We start from the raw sequence: 6417 nt of genomic DNA, 5'->3' as shown, positions 1-6417 counted from the left end.
AAAAACTTACATAAAAATTTCTTTCCTGATGGAGTTACTGCTGTCTATTCCATATCCTCTGTTCATTTCTCTGAGGCTGTTCTATCCAGAACCGGCCTTGGAGAAAACACGGGTAGTTAGTCCTACAGGAGGGTTTCAAAAGAGCAATGATGAAAAAATTTAAATATGGCGTGCATATATATATATATGTATATATATATATATATATATATATATATATATATATAATATATATATATACATAAATGTAATATATAGAATGATTGCAAAAGTTAGCATAATGGTTATCTGTCTAATATACAGTGTTAATATCTAAACATCTTATAAAGAAGGTAAATTAGTTCTGTAGTTGGGATATTTTACAATAGTAATTGCCATCTACAGTATCTATTCTATATACAGACCCTGTTTACCTTTTCATAAGATGATTTGATGTTTATATATTTCAGTAGGTAGCCCATATTTTATACTAACATTAGTAATGTAATCATAATATATATTCTGTTTGAATTATTCTTTTCATTTTACAATATAGTTTGCCTTCACCTTCCATATGTCTGTATATACCCCTCTATGTCTGTATATACCCCTCTATGTCTGTATATACCCCTCAAAGTCTGTATGTGCCCCTCTATGTCTGTATGTGCCCCTCTATATCTGTATATACCCGTCAAAGTCTGTATGTGCTCCTCTATGTCTGTATGTGCCCCTCTATGTCTGTATGTGCTCCTCTATGGCTGGTCCTGGATAGAACATCAGCCTCACAGAAGATAAACGAAATGACTGTATAGGAGTGGAGAGTGTTAAACCTCCTAGGCTGGGGGCGGACCGGAGTGGGGAATCATGTGTCATGTAGGGCCAATGGGTTTTTAGGGTTGTAGGTTTTAGCAGGGATATTAGAGTTTGTTGGAGGCGGAGTCAGCCTCTTTTGTTCCTGTCTTTGTTAACTGAGCTCTGTTGTAGTTTCTTCATAGCTATCCTTCTCTGTTTTCCTCTTCTTATCTTTGTTCTTCTATTTTCTCTGTATCTATCCCTCTCTTTCTCTGACCTCCCCCCCCCACCAGCTCCCCGCGGGTGCGCGCGTCTAGGGGGCGCGTGCGCACTGAGGAGGACAGTTATAATAGACCCGTTTTTCGTCGGAGGGGCAGGGGAGGCTTGCCCCACAGCATGGTAATGGAAGATAGGGAGAGGGTTAGCCCTGTCACCAGTATAAGGGCTCAGTCTAGCAGGCAGGCGGGCGGCCATCTTGTAGCAAGGGGAGCTGCTGGAAGGGGGGCGGAGTTGTCACTTGACATGGAGGATGATTGGCAGGCCATGGTCAATCCTGTGGATAATGGGCTGACAAGTACTGTTGTTCAGCCGGATGCTATTACTGCTAGTCACCTCTCAGCGGACAGGGTCTTTTCTGGGGCAGCAGTTTCTGGCTATGTGGATACTCAGGTCCTTAGTGGGGGTGCAAGTCAGTCTTTTGACCCTGCAGCTTTTACGGCCATGATGTCATCAATGGCATCTGCTTTTGCTCCCATGGTTGCGGCATTTGCTCCTAGCCAATCAGCTAGGAAAGGGGTGGATCAGAGGCAGCGTTCAATTTCTGCTACTATGGGGCCAGCGATAGATCAGTTCATGCAGGCTTGCAGGGCTATGGGCTCTGCTACAGCTCAGTTTGTGGCTAGGCCAGAGGCGTCTGGGGCTAGTGCTGCGGTGTCTTCTCCGATGGTGTCGGCTGTGCCCAGGGTTTCGGCCCAGGGGGCGGATTTCTCATCTTTTTCAGATGCTGGTGAGGGCGAGGCATTGGAGCATGATGTCGGCATGGAGGAGGCTTCATCATCGGCCGTTTCTGGGGGTGAACAGTCAGGGTCGTCAGGTGAGACCTCAGAAGATGTTGATGTTGCTGACTCTGTCTCCTCTTCTTCCTCTGTCTCGGACTTGTCTTCGTCCTCTTCTTCTCTGGCTTCTTCTGTCAGCAGCGCGACAAAGGCACAGAAGAGGGCTGCTAAATATGTACGCAAGGAGGCTGATAGGCGCAATAAGCGGGCTAAGCAGCGGCATCAGAGTAGTAACGCGCAGAAGTCCAAGAAGCGTAAGCATCAACCAAGTGTGGTGCATTGCAACAATACAGCAGTATTGCGGGGTCTGCGCGATTGTTGCAAGAAGAAAATCAGGAAGGGCGATTATGTGGACATGTTTATTTTAACTGAGCAAGCCAAAAAAGATTTAAAAGCAGCTAAGCTCAAAGGCGGGGTGGGGTTGGAAGTTTTTCGTTCTTATGATAACTGGCTTGCTGGGTTTTGCGTATTCGCAGCATGCTACTTGAAAGATCGCCCAGGGGATTCATGGGATGCAGCGTAAATCCAGGGGCAGCGCCTGGAGAACCTATGATGAGGAGTTTAGGCACAAGCAGGACGGATCCAAACGCTTAGATTTTGGGTGCAAGGACGTGGAAGTGTGGCTTGACGTCACGCAACCACCAAAAGGTGGAGCGGAGGATTCTCGGGTAGGCGGGGATACTCATAAGGGGGGGTCTGGTGCGTGGTGCCCAAGTTCTGATCCCTCCCCGGGGCGTCGGCAGACGGGACCCGGGCGGCTTTCTGCGCAGATGCCTTTTAAAGGTAAATGGTTTTCCTTTAATAATGCCTTTTGTCCCCAGGGCCAACGGTGTCGTTTTCGACACCTTTGCTTGCGTTGTAACGGATCGCACCCCGCCTCTAATTGCTTCCGGTTGTCGGCCCAACGGGTATCCAAGTCGGGAGGAGGAGCTATTCCCAAAGCGGGAGGGAGCGCAGGCGCTAAATAGGGCACCAACCCCTATCCATTTGGATGCCATGTCCAGGTGGCTAGGGTGGTACCCTAATAGACGGGATGCTGAGTTTTTGTTTTGCGGGTTCAAGTTGGGTTTTCATTTACCCGTTATAGGGGAAGTTCGAGTCGGTTCCCCTAGAAATTTACAATCTGCTCGACTTTTTCCTGAAGTTCTTCAGTTAAAGATCGAGAAAGAGGTTCAATTAGGACGTATGGCGGGTCCCTTTTGCTCATCCTCCAGTGGGGAATCTAATTCTTTCCCCGGTGGGGGTGGTGCCCAAGAAAACTCCAGGAAAATTTTGGCTGATCCAGCATCTGTCTTATCCATCGGGGTCCTCGGTTAATCACGCTATACCTCCTGAATAATGTTCTGTGAGGTATCAGTCTTTTGATGATGCTCTCAATATCATTAGGGCATATGGATGCGGGGCCCTCATGGCTAAGATGGATGTGGAGTCAGCCTTTCGTTTGCTCCCTTTGCACCCCGAATTGTCTAGGTTCATGGGTTTTCGCATTGGGAGGGAATACTTCATAGACAAGTGCTTGCCTATGGGGTGTTCGATTTCCTGTGCATATTTTGAAAAATTTAGCACCTTCCTTCATTGGTGCGTGGAGTTTTCCTGTGGGGGTCATGGGATAGCACACTATCTCGATGACTTCCTCTGCGTGGGGCCTGCTGGGTCAGAGCGTTGTAACGAGATACTTGGTTCCATGAGAGCGCTGTTTTTTCATTTTGGAGTACCAGTGGCAGACGAAAAGACAGAGGGACCCCTCTCGTGTTTGTCATTTTTAGGTATCGAGATTGATACCTTGGCTGGCTCCTGTCATCTGCCGCGCGATAAAGTTGACAAATTGCGAAAATCCATTTCAGAGTGTTTGGTTGCGCGCAAAATTTCTCTCAGGCAGGCCCAATCACTGTTGGGTTGTATGAACTTTGCCTGTAGAGTTATACCGATGGGTAGGGTATTTTGCAGAAAGCTAGAGAGGGCCACAGCGGGGGTTTCCAAACCTCACCATTTGATCCGTTTATCGTCAGAAATAATGAGAGACCTGGAAGTTTGGGTTTCCTTTTTGGCGGATTTTAATAGGGTCAGGATATGGTTATCCCCTCTTGTGGACAATGTGGATTTGCAGCTTTTTACCGACGCAGCAGGATCTTCGGGGTTCGGTTGCTACCTGAGGGGATCCTGGTGCATCGCAACTTGGCAGGAGAAGTGGATTCGTTCAGGTTTGACAAGAGATATGCTGCTCTTAGAATTGTTCCCAATAATGGTGGCCTTGAAGGTCTGGGGTGAGTGCATCTGCAATCGCAGCATTTTGTTCAGATGTGACAATCTGGGCATGGTGCATGCGATAAACGATCAGAGAGTAAAGTCGTTGCTGGTTTTGCGTGTGCTAGCGCAGCTGGTGCTTGCCTGTTTGCGTCATAATGTGCTGTTTCGAGCTCAACACGTACCCGGAGTTGACAACGGGATTGCCGATGCGGTGTCCAGATGTCGATGGGGTTGGTTCCGTACATTGGCTCCTGATGCAGAGATTGATGGTGTGCTGTGCCCCTCTTATGTTTGGCAGGTTATCAAGCCGGACTGGAGGGGTTAGCGGAACTGTCCATTGCCCCAAGCACCCTCAAGGCTTACCGTCGGTCTTGGGAAGAATGGGAAGTTTTTTCCCGTAGACAAGGCCTCGGAGGTAAGGGTCAGCATCAATTGATGCTTGCTTTTATTTGGCAGCTGTACGTATCTGGCAGATCGAGAGCGGTAGTTTCACGGTACCTGGCAGATATTTAGTTTTTCTCCAAATTAAAGGGAATCCCTGACCTTACAAGGAGTTTTGTCATCACAAAGGCCTTGAAATGTTGGGCGCGCGCTGAGCCGGTTAACCCTGATAAAAGACGGCCTATAGATATTTATTTGTTACCGTCCATCCTAGGAGCAGTTGCGGACGTAGCGGCCTCTGGTTTCGAAATGCTTTTGTATAAGTTAGCTTTTTCCATGGCTCTTCATGGTGCTTTCCGGGTGTCAGAATTGGTTGCTCCCTCCAAGTGGAGGGATTCAACCCTGCTTCTTTCGGATGTGAAGGTGGGTGAGAGGTCCCTGCTGTGCAGATTGCGTCGTTCTAAGACCGATCAGTTAGGCAGGGGTCGCTGGATAACATTGGTCCCCTTGGAGGATTGTCAAATTTGTCCGGTCGGTTTGGCCACTAATTATGCATCTGTTAGACCCTCAGTGGAGGGCTCATGGCTGATGCATGGCGATGGGCTTCCACTGACAAAATTTCAGTTTAGCTGGATGCTGCGGCGATGTCTTTGCAGCGTGGGCCTCTCACCAGGGGAGTTCGGCACGCATTCATTTCGAATTGGTGCTGCCACTTCTGCCGCTGCTGCAGGATTTCCAGAGTCACAGATTCAGGCTCTGGGCCGGTGGAAATCAGCCAGCTATAAGCGTTACATTGGGCCGAATCGTTGAGGTTTAATGTTGTGCATGCACGTTACATATGGTTTGTTAAGTGTTTACGAAGTGTCATTGGTCCTGCTCTTGTTTGTTTTCCCCTGTCTTTCCTACTTGAGGATTAGCTACTCGCCATTGATTTCAGTGGGAGTCTGGAGAGTTTTGACGATTTTTTTTACCTGATCTGACGGATTTAATTCGGCTATTTGGTTAATAACTACAATTATATGTCCCTCAGCAGGTTTTACATTTTCTCTCTGGTCGAGTTCATTTGTGTTATCCGATATCCCCCTCCCCCCCTCCTTTTTTTTATTTTAACGTATCCTCTTGTGTCTTTATGTCGCTTCAAATTGGCACAGAAGCTTGTTGATCTTTAAAGATTCAAATCAAAATTTTTCTTTTTGGCAGATCCTCACTAATATGTTCCCCGTTAGATATACATTATTAAATATGCTAAAATTTTACAATAACTTTAATCTTTTCTTTGTTTTTCCCTCATTATAGGAATGGCTTTTGATGATTGTACTGTATGGATAGTTGGCCATTCATTTGTTTTTTGGGCGGCTAAGTTCATGCACGCGCAGGAGGTGCCGTTGTTTCCGGGATCTAGTGGAGTTAGATGGATAGGGGTCAGAGGTATGTTGTGGGAGAGCCTTAAGCCTAAACTCTTGCAGCAGGTTCAGCGGCATGGCTTACCGAGAGTCTTGGTTATTCATCTAGGTGGGAATGATTTGGGTAAGAGAACATCTCTGGAGTTAAGGCATGCGGTGGTGGAGGATTTGGGTCAGATTATGATGGCATGGCCAGCTTGCAAAATAGTCTGGTCTTTCATGGTTCCTAGATTGTGCTGGCGTGGTGTGGTTGACGGCAGAGCCATTGATGAAGCCCGGAAAAAAGTGAACTTTGCAGTTTCAAAATTTGTGTTGAAAAATGGCAGGGCGGTGGTCAGACATCCTAGGATTAAATTTAGGTATACTTACCTTTTTCGGTCTGACGGGGTACACTTAGCGGAGGAAGGTTTGGTTCTTTTTCTTGAGGTTGTGGTTTCTGTGCGTTAGTTCTATGGTGGCGGTGCAAGGTTTCCTTTGGCAGAACCTTGCTTTTGGCGGGAAAGAATGGCAGGTTACCTATTAGCACTGTGAATATTTGTTTACTCATTGTTTTGCTGACC

The 6417-nt window shown here is 47.1% G+C and overlaps 1 pseudogene; it reads left to right on the top strand.

Annotated features, from left to right (window-relative positions):
* The first annotated feature begins 1599 nt into the window (after nucleotides 1-1599).
* LOC148508645 (uncharacterized) lies at nucleotides 1600-5264 on the top strand (annotated as a pseudogene).
* Nucleotides 5265-6417: the final 1153 nt, after the last annotated feature.

This window comes from Taudactylus pleione, unplaced genomic scaffold (assembly GCF_031769625.1).
Source record: "Taudactylus pleione unplaced genomic scaffold, aTauple2 ptg000352l, whole genome shotgun sequence".
Lineage (NCBI taxonomy): Eukaryota > Metazoa > Chordata > Amphibia > Anura > Myobatrachidae > Taudactylus > Taudactylus pleione.
The sequence above is the reverse complement of the archived record's forward strand: the minus strand, read 5'-3'. Positions and strand labels throughout refer to the sequence as shown.